The 25,778-nt window shown below is 44.8% G+C and overlaps 1 pseudogene; it reads left to right on the top strand.

Moving 5' to 3' along the window:
* Positions 1-20,561: 20,561 nt before the first annotated feature.
* On the top strand, positions 20,562-21,044 carry LOC129013274 (large ribosomal subunit protein uL23-like; annotated as a pseudogene).
* Positions 21,045-25,778: the final 4,734 nt, after the last annotated feature.

The following is a 25,778-nucleotide window of genomic DNA, read 5'->3' on the forward strand; positions in this document are numbered from 1 at the left end:
TTGTCCACGTGGGGCTAGATTGATGACTCAGCATTTCATTGTGGAATGATGATAGGGCAGAAGCCAGATTATAGAAGGCTGAGGACAGAACAGGAAGTAAAACAATGAAGACAGTTAATTCAGGCTTAGTTTTGCAGGAAGCTTGCCTGCGAAGGGAAGGAGATAGAATGGTGGCAAGGGTTTCGGTTTGGTTTCATTTTCAGATGGGAAAGGGGTAAGCAAGTTTGCAGGCTTAGAGTAAAGATATGGATAAAGATGGTGGGCTGGGGGACCAGATCCAAAGCCTTAATAAACAGGAACTGGTAGCTCTTTCCCCCAGAGGAGGAGGAGGATGGAAAGATGGGAGCCAGATGGACATAAACACAGACAAGTAAGTTAAGGAACTCCCTACCTTACAACATCAATTTTCTTAGTGAAAAAATAAAGGCTTCTTGTTGAGAGTGAGCAAGATGTTGAAGTGTGGAGGGTATGAAAAAGAAAAAGGGAGATGGGAGAAGCTTCCTAAAGCTGCCTAAGGATTGTCAGGCAGAAAAACCATACAGTTTTTACCAACAATACACAAGTACCGAATATATATAGAACTAGAGAAGTTGAATTAGGAGACTTCCTCCAAGGCAGGGTTTGCTGGATGGGTACAATGGAGAAACAAGCAAGAAGGTTGATGGAGAGAGAATAATTGAAATAATGACTAGGAGAATTAGGTCACAGAGGGAAGTGAATGATAAAAAGATAAAATGGAGTAGTCCAGAGCTGTGTGAGGTTGGAAACTGTAGGAGTAGGTGCATGGGAGAGAGTCTATGTTGGAGGAGGAGAGCCACGGCTGTGCTTCTGAAGCTTAGTAGTAGAGAAATAGGCCAGTCTTAGACAATGACCAGGCACAGGTTGTGACCATGGGATAGGCAGGCAAAGTGCAGTGGAGGGGATAGTAAAGACCACAGGAAAGTTAAAGTTGTCCAGGATGATGGCAGGACTAAGTGTGGAGAGGAAAAGTCTATAAAGCAAATGTCAAAGTCTTCAGTGAGCATAGAGAAACACTCAGGAGACAGGTGGATGAAGGGGGCAAAGCCCGGTGGCACATGGTTTTGGTTAGGAGGCAGTACTGGAGAACAAGAAGAAACTCAATCCCACCCCACCCCCAGTCCCACCCCCAGCTCTGTGGTAGGAGGACTTAGGTCATATCCTCAGGGGAAAAGAAAGAGGTAGAGTGTTCCCGAAGAGGGTGACAGTAGAGGAGTCTTTGTTTATACAGGTGAGTGAAGTCAGGGGCAAGAGAGAGAGGGTTGGCAAGAAGGGTTCAGTTGCAGGGATGTGCCTGGAAGATGGAAATACCAGGGCAGAATGGGAAGGCAGAACATTGGTACCTTAGCAACATAGCGCTGATGGCAAAGTGGGCCAGGCTGACCTCAACGTCTGACTTACAGCAGCATCAGGACAGACACCAGCAGGCCCCAAGTGGTTTCCAGGACTATGGGGCAGCCACTGATTGCTGTCTAATCAGCAAACCAGGACCTTGACTCACTTTCAGTCTTTCAAATACATGTTAGTAAGAAGTCGTTTTGTGCATTAGCAAAGCTCAGCCCTGAGGTAGCAGGTGAAGCAGGTGATGGAAGCAACCAATAGCCCATGAAGACTGCCCAACCTCAGGTGCTCTGCCCAGAGAGGAGAAGGGGTATAGGAAAGCATGTCAGCCCAGGGCAGCCAACCTCTTCAAAGTAGAGCCCTGGGTCAGAGCTACTGGCACAATTAGGTCTGAGTTGGGTATGCAAAAAATAAAATAAAAAAATAGAATGCCAACTGCAACAACTTAAACACACACACACACACACAGCCACATAGTTGTATTCATAAATAAGGTCAGTGCCTAGCTGAAATCTAATAAATAGACCTTAATTCAACCAGCATTTATTAAGGATCTAGTTACTATATATTTTCAGAATTGTGTGAAAATGCAGTTTTTAGTTGGGTATGGATAATAAATATTTGAGACGGGCGTGGTGGCTCAAGCCTATAATCCCAGCACTTTGGGAGGCTGAGGCAGGCGGATCACTCGAGGTCAGGAGTTTGAGAACAGCCTGGCCAACATGGCAAAACCCCATCTCTATTAATAATACAAAAATTAGCTAGGAATGGTGGCATATACCTGTAGTCCCAGGTACTCTGGAGGCTGAGGCACAAGAATCGCTTGAACCTGGGAGGCAGAGGTTGCAGTAAAGCCAAGATCGGGCCACTGCACTCCGGCCTGGGCAACAAAGTGAAACTGTGTCTCAAAAAAAAAAAAAAAAAAAGATATTTGTATTTTTGAATTTTTGTATGCTGTTTATACTACAAGAAACATTTGCTAAATATCTAGCATTTTTTTCCAGGACAGTTTCACAGCCTCTCTTCTTAAACTGCCCAATTCTATCCAATTCTCTCTTACTCTGCATTCAATGGGCAGCCTCCCTCCTGCTCTGCCTCTCTTGTGCTCTCCCAATGCTCTGAGATCCTCCAAACATCCTTTACAAGCCCTCCCTTTCCTCACAACCATCACCACCCTACACTTACCACCCCACATTTTCTCCCAGCCTCATGGGAGTTATCTCTAATCTGTAAAGCTATGCCCTCCTGTTGGATTTTGTCACTTTCTGTCACAGATCAAGAGTCTCCTCTCTCTCCTCTTCCACTTTCCTGCACCTTCCAAACATTCTCAGCTAATCTTTCTGCCCTTTTTGAACTACCTCTCCCCACTTTGCTGGTCCAAATCCTTTTTTGGAATGAGAGTTACAAAATTACATTAAGCTATCTTTTTTTGGCTGTGAAGTACCTGCAGTTGTGGTGATACCTAAAGCCACCATTCCTCTCGTTGGGTACCTTAAGACCTAGTCCAACCACCCCTCCAAAACATACAAAATCTGGGTTCTCTCTCTACCCCCTGCTGAAACAATTTCCTCAAGTTTACCGAAACTTCCTTCAAGCCAAATTCAATGAAGTTTAATCACCTTCTTACTCAACCTCTCTGCAGCATTTCACACTACTGAACATTTCTATTTTTTCTTTTTTTTTTTTTTTTTTTTTTTTTGAGACAGAGTCTCACTCTGTCACCCGGGCTGGAGTGCAATGGCATGATCTCAGCTCACTGCAACCTCCGCCTCCTGGGTTAAAATGATTCTCCTGCCTCAGCCTCCCTAGCAGTTGGGATTACAGGCGTGCACCACCACGCCTGGCTAATTTTATATTTTTAGTAGAGACAGTGTTTCACCGTGTTAGGCAGGCTGGTCTCGAACTCCTGACCTCAGGCGATCTGCCCACCTCGGCCTCCCAAAGTTCTGGGATTACAGGCGTGAGCCACCACGACCGGCCACTACTGAACATTTCTGCCTTCTAAAAACTCCCCCACAGTCTTGGTTTCTACCACAATGCACTAACCAAACTTCTCCGGGATTTCTCACTGCTCCTTGGATTCCTTTGAGAAAACCTATTTTCTTCTGCATTCCTAAAGATCTCTTGGCTCCTCTGCCTCTCCCCATTCATGCCTGCTTCCTCAGGTGGCTCAGCCCTCCCTTTGGATACCAAATAGCACTTCAGGTCTTTATTCTACCGGCTGGCAGGATGTATTTAAATATAATTAAAATGATAATGATTATCACTAACACATTACAATCATCTGGTCCTTCCTAGTTTACAAAGTGCTTTCATTATCTCATTTCCTCAGAGCAGGGACGGCTCCTATTTAATAATGGACACTGAAGTTCAAGGACACAAACTAATCTTGCACCACAAACTAACTTTTCTTTCCACCTTTCTCATTCCTGTTTATGACAGAAAGAACCTTGATTTTCAGGCCAGAAATGCCATACCAGTTTTACATCCCTTTTCCTCCCCCCACCCCTTGTTTCTGTCCCTGGGTGACAACGAGTCATTCCTCCAAGTGTCTCAGGTCTGCCTCCTTTGTTAGGACATGTCCCCATACAACCTCACTCTCAAGTGCATGAGCTGACTATTGTCACCCAAACGTGGCTTACCTGCTGCCGCTGGCTATCCCTGTTTATTAACCGTGGCTCATCTCGTACTTTCAGATCCAAGAAAACTTCTATACTAAAAGTATTTCCAACCTATGAGAAAAAAATGACAGGTTTTCAGAAAACTATTTCATGTTGTCTGTATCCTGAAAGTTTTCACTTATCTTTTTCGGTTCCAATTACCCAGTAGTTCCACCAACCCCTTCACTTACTGCCCACTGCCTTGTGCCCACAATACAGTGGCTGAGCCAGTGCCAAGTTGCAGAAAGACCAATGTCACATGACCTCTGCTCTCAGAGAGTCTATGGTCTAAAAAGAAATACGTTCATATGGCCTATGGAAATGATGATGTAATTAAGTTTAAGACTGTACTGGCCGGAGACGGTGGCTCACACCTGTAATCCCAGCACTTTGGGAGGCTGAGGCAGGCAGATCACCTGAAGTCAGGAGTTTGAGACCAGCCTGGCCAACATGGTATAAACCCCATCTCTACTAAAAATACAAAAATTAGGCTGGGCGCGGTGGCTCATGCCTGTAATCCCAACACTTTGGGAGGCCGAGGTGGGTGGATCACCTGAGGTTGGGAGTTTGAGACCAGCCTGACCAACATGAAGAAACTCTGTCTCTACTAAAAAAAAAAAATACAAAATTAGCCGGGCATCATGGCACAAGCCTGTAATCCCAGCTACTCAGGAGTCTGAGGCAGGAGAATCACTTGAACCTGGGAGGCGAAGGTTGCAGTGAGCTGAGATCGTGCCATTGCACTCCAGCCTGGGCAACAAGATCGAAACTCCTTCTCTAAATAAATACATAAAAATACAAAAATTAGCCGGGCATGGTGGCGGGCACCTGTAATCCTAGCTACTTGAGAGGCTGAGGCAGGAGAATCGCTTGAACCCGGGAGGCGGAGGTTGCAGTAAGCAGAGATTGTGCCATTGCACTCCATCCTGGGCAACAAGAGTGAAACTCCATCTCAAAAAAAAAAAAACTGTATAAAGGGCCTACCTTTGCCAGGGGCTGTGGGAGTGGTAGGGCAGGTAGCACAGAGCCAGCCCTTGAGGAGTTCATGGCCCAGCATAGGAGACATGTGCACACAGGAAGGCCACAAAATATGGGATTCCCCCTACCTGCTAGGTTTTCATGATATTCCTAGACTGACAGCCACAGTAACCTCTGGGTTCTAGGCCTGAGTCCCTCCTGCCGGGACACAGCTGAGCAATTCCAGGAGCAGTGAGGGAACTGTTTGTGGGGGAATGAGAAAGAAAAGGAGGAGATGAAAAGCCAGAGGGTTCCAGGGCCAGCAGATGGAAAAGCAGGGGTGACATTTGGTTCCCAGGGCAGAAAAAGTGCTGATCTGGTCGCTTGATATAGGAAGGAAAAAGATCAAGCAAGGCTAGTAAATTCGAGTATAAACAAAAGAAAACCCTCAAGATATATTACACAATGTCTCAAAACACAGTAAAAGGTTGGTAAAACTTTTATGCATTTTTTATTATAGCAAATACTGAAAGGCACAAATAAAATAAACAGAACTACTATCAACATTTCATCTATATGTATTTTATTCAAATAGGCTCTCATTGTGGAATAAGAAGAGTTCAGCAAATGCATGTGCCTCAAAATGGAACAGAATCATCCAGGCTCGGTCTCATGCCTATAATCCCAGCATTTTGGAAGGCCGAGGCAGGTGGATCACTTGAGGTCAGGAGTCTGAGACCAGCCTGGCCAACATGGTGAAACCCCGTCTCTACTAAAAATACAAAAATTAGTGGTGGCGTGCACCTGTAGTCCTAGCTACTCAGGAGACTGAGGCAAGAGGATCCCTTGAACCCAGGAGGTGGAGGCTGCAGTGAGCCAAGATCGTGCCACTGCACTCCAGCCTGGGCAACAGAGTAAGACTCCATCTCAAAAAAAAAGGCGGGCACGGTGGCTCACGCCTATAATCCCAGCACTTTGGGACACTGAGTTGGGCAAATCACAAGGTCAGGAGTTCAAGACCAGCCTGGCCAACATGATGAAACCCCGCCTCTACTAAAAATACAGAAAATTAGCTGGGCATAGTGGTGGGCGCCTGTAATCCCAGCTACTTGAGAGGCTGAGGCAGGAGAATCGCTTGAACCCGGGAGGCGGAGGTTGCAGTGAGCCAAGATCACACCACTGTACTCCAGCCCAGGAAACAGTGTGAGACTCGGTCTCAAAAAAAAAAAAAAAGTGTGGGGGTGGGGCGCGGGTGGGCACGGTGGCTCGCACCTGTAATCCCAGCACTTTGGGAGGCCGAAATGGGCAGATCACTTGAGGTCGGGAGTTCAAAACTAGCCTGACCAACATGGTGAAACCCCATGTCTACTAAAAATACAAAAATTAGTTGGGTGTGGTGTGGGCGCCTATAATGCCAGCTTCTTGGGAGGTGGAAGCAGGAGAATTGCATGAACCCAGGAGGTGGTGGTTGCAGTGAGCCAAGATGGCACCACTGCACTCCAGCCTGGGCGACAGAGCAAGACTCCATCTCGGAAAAAAAAAAAAGGCAGTGAGGTGGCAGGGGGCAGAATCAAATTTGGAGTTTCTCTTAGCAATTTTCTGTGTAAAGGTAAACACATTGAACTATGGCTAAATATGGTAATTTCATTCAAGATAAAGGAGTTCCAAGAAGATTTATCTAATCACCATACATACAGTAGCTAACCACTTAGCTAATGTATGCCAGGCCCCAAGGCCTGGTTTCTTTTTTTTTTTTTGAGACAGAGTCTCACTCTGTCAACCAGGCTTGAGTGCAGTGGCGCGATCTTGGCTCACTGCAACCTCCACTGCCAGGGTTCCAGCGATTCTCCTGCCTCAGCCTCATGAGTAGCTGGGACTACAGGTGTGTGCTACCACACCCAGCTGAGGCCGCACCCGGCCTCCAAGGCCTGATGTTTAACACTCTTGTTTGGCACTAGCCTACTCACTAGTCACTTCTGAGAAACTAAGGAGCAATTGAGGATGTCCTGGTAGACGAGGACCCCTGATGTCAGCTGACAGTCTAGATGCCAGTCCTTTAGGTGATTTTCTAGATGAGCAGCTGGCAGTGAAGGCTTTTATCCCACCACACAGGGGCTTTACTGTCAGCACCATCAGTCCCTATTCTGACCTCAAATCTTCAGGAAAATGAAAACTTGATTTTCCTTGCAAAATGCATTATCTACAGACCTATGGGAGGAGAAGGGTGGCAGGATCTTGTCCTCTTCCCACCAGAAATAAATGCAAAGAGTTCATTCAAATACCCAGATAGGCCAGGCGCGGTGGCTCACGCCTGTAATCCTAGCACTTTGGGAGGCCGAGGCGGGCGGATCGTGAGGTCAGGAGATCGAGACCATCCTGGCTAACACAGTGAAACCCCATTTCTATTAAAAGTACAAAAAATGAGCCGGGCGTGGTGGCGGGTGCCTGTAGTCCCAGCTACTCGGGAGGCTGAGGCAGGAGAATGGCCTGAACCCGGGAGGCGAAGCTTGCAGTGAGCCGAGATTGTGCCACTGTACTCCAGCCTGGGCTACAGAGTGAGACTCCATTTAAAAAAAAAAAAAAAACAAATACCCAGATAACTCAAAGAGGAGGCTGAGGGAGGGAGGTCCAGACTGCGAAAGCCGATGAGAATGGAGGAGACCAAGGAGCCGAGGCTAGAGAAGTCAGAGACTGAGGATACAAGGAGACAAAGAGGCTGAGACTCCAAGGACGCAAAAAAGGTGTGGAGGCTGGGGAGTCAGAGAAAGCTGAGGAAGCTGAAGAAGTTGAAGAAGCTAGTAGTTGAAGAAGAGGCTGAGGAGGCTGAGGCACTGAGGCTGCCGTGAGAAGGGGAAGGCCTGGAGGTGCAGTGTTTGGCTGGAAGGGTGGGGCTCTGCTGTTTGGAGGAAGGGATGTCCAAGAGCAAGAGCCAAGTGTGCCCTGTCAGATGCCATCAGTCTTGAACCAGCCTGTCTCTTTAGCAAATGAATGTAAACTAGAGGCTCTATTTAAACAAGTTTCACATAACATCTCCTACTTCTTCTGACTCGTTCTAATTTCCACATCCAAATACAGTAGTGATTTCACGGTTAGCCTCCTTTATGTTGCAAATAAATATCAGTCCATGCCCATTGTGTCATTTTTGTATCGTTTATAATAACCTCTGGGGATACAGATAGAATAGAATATAAAATAATTTGCTGTGGAAACTTGCTGTGAAAAGCGAATCATTTTGACAGGTGACCAGCAATTTTAGGGTGCTTACCTAAAGTCTAAAATTCATATGTAGGTGATTTGGCTATTTTATAGAGAGATGATTCAATTAGCAGTCCACTACGGGGCAGAATTCTATAAAATAATAATTTTATAAAGTAAAATAACTTTTATAACTCTGAAAATTATATCAAATAGTTTTTAGACTGTGCTATGGACATAACTGAATCAATTTAAGGTCCTGAAAGAGTTCGAACAAATTTAAAGTAGAGGTGGTTTCCAACTATTTGCTTAAATTGCACATCTGGTCATTAAAGCAAATTAGTGTTTTGTGTCATTGACGCTAGAATGCTGAGCTTCCTACTGCTTAACTTCAGTCCCATCTGGAATGTGTATTACATAGGCCAGGGACTTAGGAGCAGATGTCCCATATCATTCTATATCACATTATATATTATCTAATTATAAGTTTAGAAATTATATGTACAATAAAAGCTGGATTATCTGACATTGCCCTAACTCATGTTTTTTGTTTTTTGTTTTTTGTTTTGAGACGGAGTCTTGCTCTTCTCACCCAGGCTGGAGTGCATTATCTTGGCTCCCAGTTTCAAGAGATTCTGCCTCAGCCTCCCGAGTAGCTGGGATTGTAGGTGCCAGCCACCATACCCGGCTGTGTTTTGTATTTTTAGTAGAGACAGGGTTTGGCCATGTTGGCCAGGCTGGTCTCGAACTCCTGATCTTGTGATCCATCCGCCTCGGCCTCCCAAAGTGCTGAGATTACAGGTATGAGCCACTATGCCCAGCCCTAACTCATTATAATTTTATGAATTATGTGTACAATAAAGTTGGATTATCTGTCATTGATCTAATGAGTTTTAGGAATTAGAATCTCTGATACCCTCCCAAAATAAATCTTCATGCTAGTTGGCTCCTGATACAGCTTGGCTGTGTCTCCACCCAAATGTCACCTTGAATTGTAATTATCTCCATGTGTCAAGGGTAGGGCCCAGTGGGAGATGATAATTGAATCATGGGGGCAGTTTTTTCCATACTGTTCTCCTAGTAGTGAATAAGTCTCATGAGACCAGATGGTTTTATAAGGGGTTTCCCCTTTCGCTTGGTTCTCATTCTCTCTTGCCTGCTGATATGTAAGACGTGACTTTGCTCTTCATTCGCCTTCAGCCATGATTGTGAGACCTCCCCAGTCATGTGGAAATGTGAGTCAATTTAACCTCTTTCCTTTATAAATTACCTAGTCTCAGGTATGTCTTTATTAGCAGTGTGAGAACAGACTACTACAGCTACTAATGCTGAAATTCAACAAACGTCAACACATCTTGAAGATGTCAGAGTTGTTTCAAAGTCTTTAGATAAGCAGAGTAAGCCAGGGAAAAAACCTTTCTCCCAAAATTCAAACAATAAGAAAAGCTTCAGAGATTCATTAGAAATTCCTCTTTTAGGCTATGCATGATGGTTTATACCCATAATTCCAGTGCTCCAGGAAAATTGCTCAAGGCCAGGAGTTCAAAACCAGCCTGGGCAACATAGCAAGACCCCTATCCCTACAAAAACAAAACAACAACAACAAAAAAAATAGCCAGGCATGGTGGCACACATCTGTAGTCCTAGCTACTGGGAGGTTGAGGCAGGAGGATCACTTGAGCTCAGGAGTTCAAGGCTGCAGTGAGCTATGATCACACTACTACATTCCATCCTGGGTAACAGAGTGAGACCCTGTCTCCAAAAAAACAGAAAACTAAAATCAAACTGAAATAATTGAAAAATATATTAAATGTGATTACACAACATAGGAAACTGAAGAAAATTACAGAAAAGGGAAATCAACTGCAGAATATTCATTAAAATAATCTGGCTTCCACATAGACCAATGGAACTGAAAAGAGAACCCAGAAATAACGCCAATTATGTAAAGCCAACTGATCTTCAACAAAGCATACAAAAACATAAACTGGGGAATGTTTAATAAATGGTGCTGGGAAAACTGGCAAGCCAACATGTAGAAGAATAAAACTGTACCCCCTGCCTCTCACCTTATATAAAAATCAACTCAAGATGGATCAAAGACTTGAATCTAAGACCTGAAACCATAAAAATTCTAGAAGACAACATTGGAAAAATTCTTGTAGGCACTGGCCTAGGCAAAGAATTCATGACTGAGACCCCAAAAGCAAAGGCAATGAAAACAAAAATAAGTAAATGAGACCTAATTAAACTAAAAAGCTTCTGCACAGCAAAAGAAATAAGGAGGGTAAACAGACAACCCACAGAATGGGAGAAAATATTTGCAAACTATGCATAGAACAAATGACTAGTATTCAGAATCTACAAGGAACACAAACAAACCAGCAAGAAAAAAAATCCCATCAAAAAGTGGGCAAAGAATATGAATAGATATTTCTGAAAAGAAGATATACAAATGGCCAACAAACATAAGGAAAAAATTATCAACATCACTAATTATTAGGGAAATGCAAATTAAAACCACAGTGAGGGCCAGGCGCGGTGGGTCACGCCTGTAATCCCAGCACTTTGGGAGGCCAAGGCAGGCGGATCACAAGGTCAGGAGATCGAGACCATCCTGGCTAACATGGTGAAACCCTGTTTCTACTAAAAAAATACAAAAAATTAGCCCGGCGTAGTGGCAGGTGCCTGTAGTCCCAGCTACTCGGGAGGCTGAGGCAGGAGAATGGCGTGAACCCAAGAGGCAGAGCTTGCAGTGAGCCGAGATCGCAAGACTGCACTCTAGCCTGGGCGACAGAGTGAGACTCTGTCTCAAAAAAAAAAAAAACACACACACACAGTGAGATACCACCTTACTCCTGCAAAAATGGCCATTATTTTTATTTATTTATTTATTTATTTATTTATTTTTTGCAACAGTTTCACTCTTGTTGCCCCAGGCTGGAGTGCAGTGACATGATCTTGGCTCACTGCAACCTCCGCCTCCCAGATTCAAGCGATTCTCCTGCCTCAGCCTCCTGAGTAGCTGGGATTACAGGCATGCGCCACCCATGCCCGGCTAATTTTGTATTTTTAGTAGAGACAGGGTTTCCCCATGTTGGTCAGGCTGGTCTTGAACTCCCAACCTCAGGCGATCCACCCCCCTCAGCCTCCCAAAGTGCTGGGATTACAGGCATGAGCCACCGCACCTAGCAAAAATGGCCATTATTAAAAAGTCAAAACAACAATAAATGTTGGTATGGACGTAGGGGAAAGGAAATGCTTATACGCTGCTAGTGGGAATGTAACTTAGTACAACCTTTATGGGAAACAGTTTGGAGATTCCTTAAAGAGCTAAAAGTAGATCTACCATTCCATCCAGCAATCCCATTACTGGGTATCTACTCAAAGGAAAAGACTTTATATGAAAAAGACTCTTGCACACGTATGTTTATAGTAGCACAATTCACAATTGCAAAGGTGTGGAACCAACCTAAATGCCCATCAACTAATGAATGGATAAAGAAAATGTGGTATATATACACCATGGAATACTACTCAGCCATAAAAAGAAATAACATCTTTTGCAGCAACTTGGATGGAGGTGGAGTCATTATGCTAAGCCATTAGCACAATTTCCATTCCACAGGAGTGGAAAACCAAAAACAGTATGTTCTCACTTATAAGTGGGAGCTAAGCTATGAGTACGCAAAAGCATAGAGTGACATAATGGAATTTAGAGACTCAGAAATTGGGGGTAGGAGGGGGACTAGGGATGAAAAACTACATATTAGGCACAATGTACACTACTCAAGTGACAGATGCACTAAAATCTCAGAATTCACCACTACTTAATTCATCCATGTAACAGAAAAACACTTATACCCCAAAAGCTATTTAAATAATTTTTTTTTTAAGACAGAGTCTCACTCTGTTGTGCAGGATGGAGTGCAGTGGTAGAATCTCGGCTCGCTGCAACCTCTGCATACAGGCTCAAGCGAGTCTCCTGTCTCAGCCTCCCGAGTAGCTGTGATTACAGGTACCCACCACTATGCCTGGCTAATTTTTGTATTTTTAGTAGAGATAGGGTTTTGTCATGTTGGCCAGGCTGGTCTCGAACTCCTGACCTCAGATGATCTGCCAGCCTCGGCCTTCCAAAGTGCTGGGATTGCAGGCGTGAGCCACCGCACCCAGCCTGCTTCTGTCTCTTTAAAAAATATTTTAGGCCTGGCCAGGCGCAGTGGCTCATGCCTGTAATCCCAGCACTTTGGGAGGCTGAGGCAGGCAGATCACAAGATCAGGAGTTCGAGACCAGCCTGGCCAATATGGTGAAACCCCGTCTCTACTAAAAATACAAAAATTATCCAGGTGTGGTGGCAGGCACCTGTAGTCCCAGCTACTTGAGAGGCTGAGGCAGGAGAATTGCTTGAACCCAGGAGGCAGAGGTCGCAGTGAGCCGAGATCGCGCCACTACACTCCAGCCTGGGTGACACAGCGAGACTCCATCTCAAAATATATATATGTATTTTAGGCCTGTAATGCCAGCACTTTGGGAGGCTGAGGCAGGCGGATCACCTGAGGTCAGGAGTTCGAGACCAACCTGACCAACATGGTGAAACCCTGTCTCTACCACAAATACAAAATTAGCCGGGCGTGGTGGCACACCCCTGTAGTCCCAGCTACTCGGGGGCTGAGGCAGGAGAATCACTTGAACCCAGGAGGCAGAAGTTGCAGCGAGCCAAGATCGTGCCACTGCACTCCAGCCAAATAAAAAAATAGAAATAAATTTAAAAGAAAAGAGACAGAAGCTAGTAACTTTGGGCCAGCAAGCAAATAATAATAATAATCTGGCTCCACTATTCCTAATAATATACAAAGAATTCTTACAAATCAACAGTAGAAAAGATAAACTAGTGGCATAAATCCTTCTGTCTTCCTACAGAATCTTTGTTAATGTTGACTTTACTCCTTAAAAAAAAAAAAAAAGAAACAAAGCCAGCCATGGTGGTTCATACCTGTAATCCCAGCACTTTGGGAGGCTGACGCAAGTGGATCACCTGAGGTCAAGAGTTCAAGATCAGCCAGGCCAACATGGCAAAACCACGTCTCTACTAAAACTACACACACACATACACACACAAAATTTGCCAGGTGTGTTGGAGCATGCCTGTACTCCCAGCTACTCAGGAGGCTGAGACACAAGAATTGCTTGAACCCAGGAGATGGAGGTGGCAGTGAGCCTAGATCTCCCCATTGCACTACCACCTAGGTGACAGAGCAAGACTGTCTCAAAAAAAAAAAAAAAACAAAACAAAAAAACAAATGCAGAGAGAAGCAAGAGTCTAAAAAAAGAACAAAAATAGATGAACTATACTTTTAAATAGACAAAAGAGCCAGGCGCTGTGGCTCATGCTTGTAATCCCAACACTTTGGGAGGCCAAGGCGGGTAGATCACCTGAGGTGGGGAGTTCCAGACCAGCCTGACCAACATGGAGAAATCCCGTCTCTACTAAAAATGCAAAATTAGCCAGGCATGGTGGTGCATGCCTGTAATCCCAGCACTTTGGGAGGCTGAGGCAGGCAGATCATGAGGTCAGGAGTTCGAGACCAGCCTGACCAATATAGTGAAACCCCGTCTCTACTAAAAATACAAAAATTGGCCGGGCATGGTAGCACACGCCTGTAGTCCCAGCTACTCGGGAGGGTGAGGCAGAAGAATCCCTTGAACCCAGGAGGTGGACGTTGCAGTGAGCCGAGATCTCACCACTGCACTCCAGCCTAGGCAACAGAGCGAGATTATGTCTCAAAAAAAAAAAAAAATTACCCGGGCTTAGTGGTGCATGTCTATAATCCCAGCTACTCGGGAGCCTGAGGCAAGAGAATTGCTTGAACCTAGGAGGTGGAGGTTGCGGTGAGCCGAGATGGCACCATTGCACTCCAGTCTGGGCAACAAGAGTGAAACTCCATCTCAAAAAAAAAAAAAGACAATAGAAATGAATGAACGAGTGTTTCACGGAAGAAATAAATACAACTTATAAACATGAAAAGATGCTTGACATCAGCAGTAACTCAAGAAATTCAAATTAAAGCAATGATTAGATGTTGTTTTTATCCTAACAGAATGACGAAGGTGAAAACGATAGTCACTGTTACTATAGGTGGAGGAGGACTTTAATCACTATTAATAAAGGTGTAATTTATTGCAAATCGCCGAAAGAGTGTGATTTGGCAACCTATATAAGAACCAGAAATTTCACTTCTGAGAATTTGCCCTAAGGCAATAAATCCATCCTGGTGACCAAAAGCACATGAACATTGTTTATGGAACCCAGGATGTGGCTGCAGACTGACTTGGGTTCCACCTTGCACCAACCTCAACACGCAACCTCACCCCTTCAGGGGATTCCGCCAGGAACCCAGTCACACTGAGGATGCAGGGATTTTTGCAGCTGTGCCAAGGTAGGCAGAAACACACATCACATCTCTCAGTGGGACATCACATCTCTCAGTGGCATTTCCCTGGAAAATCCTCTAAAGATCTGCCTTTTCAGCCTCCAGCTCTCCTCTGACCCTCCCTGAGGCCCCTCCAAACCCTTATTATTCAGAAAATCAGGTGGCCAGTCTTGAAAAGCCAGCCCCAGAGGTTGGCATCTGCTCCACAGGCAGGGTTTATCAGACCAGATCATTTCTGCCCAAGAGGCAGGATTGTCATATTAACTGCTGACAACATAAAAATGTCTCTGTGTTAATACATTTATAATAGCAAAAAAATAGGCCACAAGTATAAATGTACAGTATAGGGGATTACATAAATTATGATACATTCATACAATGGACAAACTTTTGAAAAGAATGAGTTAGCCGGGTGCGGTGGCTCATGCCTGTAATCCCAGCACTTTGGGAGGCCAAGGTGGGCAGATTAGGAAGTCAGTAGATCGAGACCATCCTGCCTAACATGGTGAAACCCCATCTCTACTAAAAATACAAAAAATTAGCTGGGTGTGGTGGCACGCATCTGTAGTCCCAGCTACTTGGGAGGCTGAGGCAGGAGAATTGTTTGAACACAGGAGGTGGAGGTTGCAGTGAGCCAAGATCACGCCACTGTACTCCAGCCTGGGCAACAAAGCGAGACTCCGTCTCAAAAAAAAAAAAAAAAAGAAAAGAAAAGAATGAGTTGGGTCCATTTTGGACTAACATGGGATGAGCCAGGTGTGGTGGCATGTGCCTGTAATCCCAGCTACTCAGGAGCCCTTGAGGCCCGAAGTTCAAAAGCAACCTGGACAACATAGTGAGATCCTGTCTCTAAAAAATAAATAAAATAAAATGCAGTGATGTCTAAGGTACAGCTGGCTGGGTGCTGTGGCTCATGCCTGTAATCCAGCACTTCAGGAGGCAGAGGAGGGTAGATCACCTGAGGTCAGGAGTTCAAGACCAGCCTGGCCAATATGGCGAAACCCTATCTCTACTAAAAATACAAAAAAATTAGCCAGGCATGGTGGTGCACGCATGTAGTCCTAGCTACTCAGGAGACTGAGGCAGGAAAATCACTTGAATCCAGGAGGCAGAGGTTGCAGTGAGCCAAGATTGCTTCACTCCACTCCAGCCTGGTCAACAAGAGTGAAAAAAAAAAAAAAGAGGTACAGTTAAAGGCAACAGACTTGCAGAACAGGATATACGCTATGAACACATTGTCAGTTTTGCACACTGAGGTACCCCAATGTCTTGAGCAATGCCTGGCATAAAAGAGGTACTCAAGTATTTGTTGAATGGATGAATGTTTGTTAAAAGAAAGATGTAGGAGGCCTTGAACCTTGTCTACCGTTATCTCCAGAGTCTCCCAATGGCTGGGAAATTGCCTAGGGGCCCATAGTGTGTCCTTTAAAAATATGTAACAGGACTGGTGAAGTAGCTTATGCCTGTAATCGCAGCACTTTGGGAGGCTAAGGCAGGAGTATCACTTGAGCCTGGGAGTTCAAAACCAGCCTGGGCAGCATAGGAAGACCCTGTCTCTACATGAAATTTAAAACTTAGCCAGGCGTAGTGTTACGTGCCTGTAATCCCAGGTACTCGGGAGGCTGAGGTGGGAGGATCAACTGAGCCTGAGACGTCGAGGCTACAGTAAGCCATGATTGTGCCACTGCACTCCAGCCTGGATGACAGAGCGAGACCCTATCTCAAAAGAAAAATAAAAAAATACACAATAGTTATCAGCTACTAATCCTGAGGACACGGATACTGAAGAAAGAAAGAAAAGAGATCACTTTTTACTTTACATGATGCTATATTGTTTACCTTACACGCATGTAATACTATTGTGAAAATTCATAATAGTAGAGGTTGGGAGCAGAAAGCTTGAAGTTCTGAGAAAAACATGGGCAAATAAGTATGATATCCTACAATCTGTTATACCTCAAATTGTTCTCATTTTAACTACTTCACTCAAGCCATTTTCTTCTAAACCTAAGTAACCCAGGAAAAAATAAAAATTGCATCTGTGTGACTGCTTGACCAGGCCTGTTTACATTAACAATCCCTTCAGGTCCACAAGTTTAAATCTTAAGTAACACGAATTTTTGATGACCTAAAAACCACCATTTTGCCAATACACAATAGCTGGAGCTTTTACCATAGCATAAATTGACATTTGGGTATTGTTCTAAAATGACATGTCCATAGTTCCATAGTTGAGTGAGATTTTGGGTTTTTTTGTTTTGTTTTGTTTTGTTTTTAGACAGGGTCTTGCTCTGTCACTCAGGGTAGAGAGCAATGGTACGATCATAGCTCACTGCAACCTCCAACTCCTAGGCTCAAGTGATTCTCCCATCCTCACCTCCTGCCTCAGCCTCCCAAATAGCGGGGACTATACAGGTGACCACCACACTCGAGAGTTTTCTTTTTTTCCTTTATGTGGATTGCAGATTTGATGGCAGTAGTAAAAAAGTCAACACAGGCTGGGTGCGGTGGCTCATGCCTGTAATCCCAGCACTTTGGGAGGCAGAGGTGGGCGGATTACCTGAGGTCAGGAATTCGAGACCAGCCTGACCAACATGGAGAAACCCTGTCTCTACTAAAATACAAAAATTAGTCAGGCATGGTGGTACATGCCTGTAATCCCAGCTGCTCAGGAGGCTGAGGAGGGAGAATTGCTTGAACCCAGAAGGCGGAGCTTGCAGTGAGCCAAGATTGCGCCATTACACTCCAGTCTGGGTAACTAGAGCGAAACTACGTCTCAAAAAAAAAAGTCAACACAAAATAGAGGGAGATTTCCTGGCTCTGCTGCCCCAGTCAGTGCTAGCCCCTGAGCTTCAGCACTGTGACAAGTCCTAAATCTCCTTAACTTCCCCATCAATTCCACGAAGAATACCTTAGCTGATCCTCTTACTCATTACCGCTCACTGAGGTACCCCATGAGGCTGGAAGACAGCCTTCCCTTGAGGCCTTTGGCTAGGTATAGAGGTATAGACTTATATATATATATATATATATATAGTTTTATATATATATATAGTTTTATATATATAGTTTTATATATATGTTTTGTGAAATGGTCTTGGGACCCCAAGATCGCTAAGCTAAAAGGGAAAAGTCAAGCTGGGAACTTGATTTTTAGGGCAAACCTTAACCTTAGGCTTAAAGCAAACCTGCCTCTCACTCTATTCAAAGTCATCCCTCTGCTCACTGAGATACATGCGTATTTGATTGCCTCCTTTGGAAAGGCTCATCAGAAACTCAAAAGAATGCAACAGTTTGTCTCTTATCTACCTATGACCTGGAAGCCCCCTCCTAGGTCATATGTACATAACTCAGTGCTTAGAGTTGTCCCACCTTTCTGGACCTAACCAATGTTCATCTTACATATATTGATTGATGTCTCATGTCTCCCTAAAATGTATAAAACCAAGCTGTGCCCCAACCACCTTGGGCACATATCGTCAGGCCCTCTTGAGGCTGTGTCATGGGCATTGTAGAAAGTAAAAAGTTTCCTCTTCAAAGTTCCCCTTCTTGTTAAAGAATAAAACATAAGTGTTAGAAATAATAGTTTCTTTTAAAGACTAACTTTCTTCAAGCCTCCTTACTTTGTGCTAATAACTCTTTGTTAAGCCCTATCCTATGTAACTGTTGGACATGCTCACAGACATGTTGCAGCTCACAGCCTATGCCCCTTCCTTATTTGGAAATTTATTGCTTCCTTAAACCTTTCGTAAGCAACTTCTTTGTCCTTGCACTTATCTATTTAGGAAAGTTTCAGGTTATTGGCAAATCGGGTATCAGTTTAAGATTGTGAGGTCCCACTCCAGCCAATGGATGCAGGACACGGCAGTAAGGATGACCCAAATGCCTAAGGGATAAATATGTCTGCTTTTCCTTTGTTCAAGTGTGCTCTCGCCATTGTTCCATCTGCGATTGAGCACCCTTTCAAGTAAAGATGTCCTTGCTGAGAGATCTTTTGTCTCTGTGCTGACTTTTCTTCGCGGCACTGATTATCTATTTCTAACATTTTTTGTATTTCTAACAGGCATGCATCCTTTTTTTTTTTCTGACAGAATCTTGCTCTGTCACCCAGGCTGGAGTGCAGTGGTGCCATCTCGGCTCACTGCAACCTCCACCTCCTGGGTTCAAGTGATTCTCCTGCCTCAGCCTCTCGAGTAGCTGAGATTACAGACATGTGCCACTATGCCCAGCTAATGTTTGTATTTTTAGTAGAGACGGGATTTCACTATGTTGGTCAGGCTGGTCTCGATCTCCTGACCTCAGGTGATCCTCCCGCCTCCCAAAGTGCTGGGATTACAGGCATGAGCCACCAACTTGCCACAGGTCCTTAACTTTGGAAAAATGAACTTTCTAAATTGCTGGGACCTGTCTCAGATATTTGGGGTTCATATTTTCAATATATATTATATATTGTTTCAATATATATTATATATTGTTTCAATGTATAATATACATTGTTTCAATATATTATATATTGTTTCAATGTATAATATACATTGTTTCTATATATTATATATTGTTTCAATGTATAATATACATTGTTTCAATATATATTATATATTGTTTCAATATATATTGTTTCTATATATTATATATTGTTTCAATATATATTGTTTCAATATATGTTATATATTGTTTCAATATATAATATATATTGTTTCAATATATGTTATATATTGTTTCAATATATGTTATATATTGTTTCAATATATAATATATATTGTTTCAATATATATTTTCCCCCAAAATCTCCCAAGTGAATCTGATGTTCCAAGGAAGACATGAATCTATCCGGTGGTTTCAAGTCTCCCCAGCACATAAACTGACTTAGAAAACCTGGCCATAGGTCTTTCCCACTTTATCTTCAACTCTGATTTGATTATCAAAGTTTTCTGGCAATTACAGGACTCCAGGATCTGTAGGCTTCAATCAACAGCTCACATCACCTCCCTAACGAATGGCTGTCCTTATCATTCTTCTGCTCACAAAGCATAAGGGCCCCTATTTTCTTTTCTTTTCTTTTTAAATTTTTTATTTTATTTTATTTTATTTTTTTGAGACGAAGTTTCTTTCTTGTTGCCCAGGCTGGAGTGCAATGGCACGATCTCGGCTCACTGCAACCTCTGCCTCCTCGGTTCAAGCGATTCTTGTCTCAGCCTCCCGAGTAGCTGCAATTACAGGCATGAACCACCACACCTGGCTAATTTTGTATTTTTAGTAGAGATGGGGTTTCTCCATGTTGGTCAGGCTGGTCTCGAACTCCTGACCTCAGATGATACACCCGCCTCAGCCTCCCAAAGCGCTGGGATTACAGGCGTGAGCCACCACACCTGATCTTTTTTTTTTTTTAAGACAGTCTTGCTCTGTCACTGAGGCTGGAGTGCAGTGGTGTGATCTCGGCTCACTGCAACCATCACCTCCTGGGTTCAAGTGATTCTCCTGTCTCAGCCTCCTGAGTAGCCGGGTTTACAGGCACAGGCCAACACACCCAGCTGATTTTTGTATTTTTAGTAGAGACGGGGTTTCACCATGTTGGCCAGGCTTGTTTCGAACTCCTAACCTCAAGTGATCCACCCGCCATGGCCTCCCAAAGTGGTGGGATTACAGGCGTGAACCACCGCGCCTGGCCCAGGGCCCCTGTTTTCTTTTGCATCTGGTAGGAACTCCTTTGTCGTGCTTTTGAAGATTTCCACCGTCAGACTGCAATCTCCTGGTTACTAGAGTCTCCACATATGCTGGTGGCCCCCGCATCCACAAAAGGCCTCTCCATTCATAAACACCACATGCTTGCCCCTACCTTTATGCCTGGAATTTCTTCCCCACTTGCCTCTAAGTGTCCAAATTATGTTAAATCATGTTCTTCCAGATTTAGCTTAAGTTTTCCTTCTTAAATTTAATGGAATTTGCCCTTTTCACAAGATGGCGTTGAAAGCAAAGAAGGAAGCGCCTGTCCCTCCTAAAGCCAAAGCCAAAGCAAAGGCTTTAAAGGCCAAGAAGGCAGTGTTGAAAGGTGTCCACATCCACAAAAAAAGAAGACCCGCACATCACCCACCTTCCAGAGGCCCAGGACACTGCGACTCTGGAGGCCGCCCAAATATCCTCGGAATAGCGCCCCCAGGAGAAACAAGCTTGACGGTTATGCCATCAAGTTTCTGCGGACCACTGAGTCTGCCTTGAAGAAGATAGAAGACAACACCACACTTGTGTTCACGGTGGATGTTAAAGCCAACAAACAGCAGATCAAACAGGCTGTGAAGAAGCTCTGTGACATTGATGTGGCCAGGGTCAACACCCTGATTCGGCCTGATGGAGAGAAGAAGGCATGTTTGACTGGCTCCTGATTACGATGTTTTGGATGTTGCCAAAAAATTGGGATCATCTAAACTGAGTCCAATTGGCTAATTCTAAATATGTATATCTTTTCACCAAAAAAAAAAATTTAATGGAATTTAATGATTCTCTGCTCTTCCAAAATGTAGTAACAGCAGCAGTCTGCACCAACAATTTGGCTCATCACTTGATTTTTTTTTTTTTTTTTTGAGACAGTGTCTCTCACTGTCGCCCAGGCTGGAGTGCAGCGGCGTGATCTCGGCTCACTGCAACCTCTGCCTCCCGGGTTCAAGCGGTTCTCCTGCCTCAGCCTCCCGAGTAGCTGGGACTACAGGCACGTGCCACCACGCCCAGCTAATTTTTGTATTTTTAGTAGAGATGGGGTTTCACAATGTTGTCCAGGATGGTCTCGATCTCTTGACCTCGTGATCCGCCTGCCTTGGCCTCTCAAAGTGCTGGGATTACAGGTGTGAGCCACCGGCGCCCGGCCCATCACTTGATTTTTTTCCTCTTTTTTTTTTTTTTTTTTTTTTTTTTGGACAGAGTCTTTCTCTGTTATCCAGGCTGGAGTACAGTGGCGTGATCTTGGCTCACTGGAACCTACGCCTCCCAGGTTCAAGTGATTCTTGTGCCTTAGCTTCCCCAGTAGCTGGGGTCACAGGCGAGCGCCACCACACCCAGCTAAATTTTTTCGTATTTTTAGTACAGATGGGGTTTCACCATGTTGGCCAGGCTGGTCTCAAACTCCTGGCCTCAAGTGATCCGCCTGCCTCAGCCTCCCAAAGTGCTGGGATTATAGGCATAAGCCACCGCGCCCAGGCTTTTTTTTTTTTTTTTTTTTTTTTTTTTCTGAGACAGAGTTTCCCTCTTTGTTGCCCAGGCTGGAGTACAATGGCACAATCTTGGCTCACTGCAACCTCCACCTCCTGGGTTCAAGCGATTCTCCTGCCTCATCCTCCCAAGTGGCTTGGATTACAGGCGCCCACCACCATGCCCAGCTAATTTTTGTATTTTTAGTACAGACAGGGTTTCACCGTGTTGGCCAGGCTGGTCTTGAACTCCTGACCTTGTGATCCACCCGCCTCGGCCTCCCCAAGTGCTGGGATTACAGGCACGAGCCATTGCGCCCAGCCTTTTTTTTTTTTTTTTTTTTTTTGAGACAGAGTCTCACTCTGTCATCCAGGCTGGAGTGGCACGATCTTGGCTCACTGCAACCTCCACCTCCCGAGTTCAAGCAATTCTCCTGCCTCATCGTTCCAAGTAGCTCGGACTACAGGCGTGAGCCACCACGCCCAGCTAATTTTTGTATTTTTAGTAGAGATGGGGTTTCACTTTGTTGGCCAGCCTGGTCTCGAACTCCTGACCTCAAGTGATCTGCCTGCCTCAGCCTCCCAAAGTGCTGGAACTACAGGTGTAAGCCACCTCGCCTGGCCGATGCACCCAATCTTTTCCTCACATTTTGGATAATGCCTTATCTCTGATCCCTAAGTCCTCAAGTAAACCATCCCAGTAGCCCTTTCCCTTCCCCACACCCCTGACTCCATGCCAAGTTCCTGCCTTGGTCCCTGTCTCCCTTGCCCTTCCAGGCCTCCCAGAGGCAATTATCCTGGCTTTGAACCCCAGCTCACCCTATCTTCATTTCAGTGTTCCCTGACGGCTACCTATTGCCGGTGCCAGGTGCTAAGAGGTTCTGCCCCCAGGCTGGACACCTTCCTGTAGCCTCCTAATGGTGGCCTCTGGGTTCCAACCCTCTCAGACAGATGGAACGTTAGTTACTACATTTCCGAATCCTCCACAACTCCACCAAAGGAATTATATTTATGTTGGGCCATGGCAGCTCATGTCTGTAATCCCAGCACTTTGGGAAGCCAACATGGGAGGATCGCTAGAAGCCAAGAGTTCAATACCAGCCTGGACAACATAGCAAGACCCTATCTCTACAAAAAAATATTTAAAATTTAGCCAAGTGTGGGCCAGGCACAGTGGCTCATGCCTGTAATCCCAGCACTTTGGGAGGCTGAGGTGTGCAGATCACCAGAGGTCAGGAGTACGAGATCAGCCTGCCCAACATTGTGAAACCTTGCCTTTTCTAAAAATACAAAAATTGGCTGGGCGTGGTGGTGGGCACCTGTAATCCCAGCTACCCAGGAGACTAAGGCTGAAGAATCGCTTGAACCCAGGAGATGGAGGTTGAAGAGAGCCAAGATCGCACCACTGCATTCCAGCCTGGGCAACAAGAGTGAGACTCCGTCGCAAAAAAATAAATAAATAAATAAATAAAATACAATTTAGCCAAGTGTGGTGGCTTACACCTGTGGTCCTAGCTACCCAGGAGGCTTAGGCAGGAGGGTCACTTGAACCCAAGAGTTCAAGGCTGCAGTGAGCTATGATTACACCACTGCACTCCAGCCTGGGTAGAGTGAGATGCTGTCTCAAAAAAAAAAATGCTGTATCGCGGGTGTGTGAATGATGGCAACTCAGAGATGGGCATGAGGGGCCTCCATTAAAAGAATGTGCAGGCTAATAGGGAAAACAGTCCAGAAGAGGCAGGGATTTTTTCTGCCTGAAATGTCCGGGTGTTAGGAAGGCCTGACAGAAGAGATGACATTTAATATCGGCCTTGAAGGGCGTGTAGGATTCCCCAGCCTAAAGTTGGAAATGTGAGGAGGGGGCCGTGTGGAGACATTCCAGACAGAGGAAACTGCATGAGCCAGAGACATCCAGGACTCAAAAGGTCCCGGCCTCTTCAGAATGGCAAGCCCCTTGGCTAAATCAAAGGCTGAGTTTTGACTACATTTTTCCAATTAAGAAATGTTTTCCCATTTCCACATGAGAGAAGAAAACATTTTTTGAAAAAAGGGACAGAGTGTGGGCATGTTCTCTTACAAATCCTTACTGGGAGAAAATCTTATCCTTTGAAAGTAGGTCCTTTTTTATAAATATCCCAAAGTCAGTTAGAGAATAATCTGATGATTCATGTAGGTTACCAAACTGGTTCACGCTCTCTTGAATGCGTAAAAAAAAGTCATGAAATGTTTCTCATGATAAAGTCATGAAACTGATCTTGGCCCATACAGGAACTTGAAAGGCAATTTCAAAAGTTAGTGACCAAGCCAGAAGTATAGGAATTCTCCTAGACTCCTCCCTCTGCCTCTACCTTCACTTTAGATTACTGACCAAGATATATAATCATTCCCTAGCCATTGGATGACGCCACTGTCCTGGCCATATCTCTCCTTTCTTCCCAGGCCATATCTTAGGTTAACCACTGGTTCTCACCTGGATGAGCCAAAGGTGCAGCCTGTGTTTTGGTTCAGTGGAGGGTGGTGGAAACTAGTTTGTCATTTTCCACCTTGATGAAAAATGTTTAATTGTTACACTCTCAAAGAGCACGTGGAACTGTGGGTTATATTTCACCATGTATATATATGGTATATATATATGTGTATATATGTATATTTCACTGTGTATATATATGTATGTATATATATTTCACCATATATATGTATATGGGAACCATGTGTATATGTGTGTGTGTGTGTATATATATATATACAGTTCTCATATTGGATAGTTCTAACACTTTTCTTTTTTTTTTTTTTTTTTTGAGGTAGAGTCTTGCTCTGTCACCCAAGCTGGATCTGGGCTCACTGCAAGCTCCGCCTTCTAGGTTCACACCATTCTCCTGCCTCAGCCTCCTGAGTAGCTGGGACTACAAGTGCCCGCCACCACGCCTGGCTAATTTTTTGTATTTTTTAGTAGAGACGGGGTTTCACTGTGTTAGCTAGGATGGTTTCGATCTCCTGACCTCGTGATCCACCCACCTCGGCCTCCCAAAGTGCTGGGATTACAGGCGTGAGCCACCGCGACTGGCCAATTTTTGTATTTTTAGTAGAGATGGGGTTTCACCATATTAGCCAGACTGGTCTCAAACTCCTGACCTCAGGTGATCCGCCTGCCTCAGCCTCCCAAAGTTCTAGGATTACAGGTGTGAGTCACCCGCACCTGTATTGTTGAAAAATAACAGCTTTTCAACTCCCTCTAGGAATCAGTGGGGAAGGTGTGCCTGTTCCCCTCAGGCACCTCCCACAGAGCCTCCCAACACCCATGTTGCGCAATGAGCTGCATTAGCCTCATACCTCATCTTCCTCTCTTGTCCTCTAACCCTATCCTCCTTCACTGCTGCCTGAGTGTATCTTCCTAGAACCTTTCTATGATTTTTCATCATCTCAGTAGGATAGGCAAGGTTCTTCATGCTTTTGCTCTGGCGTCTCCCCAACAGGCACACTGAATTATGACTCCTCTCTGTGGAACACGTTCTTTCTCACTTCCCTGTGCCGGGAAGCACCTGAGTCCTCCTAGTGAATTCCAGCTCATCTGTTAAGGATTAGCTCCACTGTCTCCTCCTTCATGCTGCCTTTGTTACTTCCTTCAGGGCCCAAGCACCCCTTTCTCCCTGAACAAGGACACAGGCCCTAGCACAACCCTCCTCTGGAGCACCTGTCACCTGCATTGTCACAGTCTACCCAGAGGTTGCACCCACCGTTCAGTGAGCTCCTGGACGACAAGCCCTAGGCTTTTTCATCTTTATGTCCCCTGCAATGCCAGGAACAAAAATAGGCTGAACAAATGCTTGTTGAATGAATAAGTAAAAGAATGAAGAGTTCATGGCAAGGTGCAGTGGCTCACGCCTGTAATCCCAGCACTTTGGGAGGGTGAGGCGGGCAGATCACAAGGTCGGGAATTCAAGATCAGCCTGGCCAGCATGGTGAAGCCCCGTCTCTATTAAAAATAAAAAAAAAAAAA

This window comes from Pongo pygmaeus, chromosome 15 (genome assembly GCF_028885625.2).
Source record: "Pongo pygmaeus isolate AG05252 chromosome 15, NHGRI_mPonPyg2-v2.0_pri, whole genome shotgun sequence".
NCBI classification, from domain to species: Eukaryota; Metazoa; Chordata; class Mammalia; order Primates; family Hominidae; genus Pongo; species Pongo pygmaeus.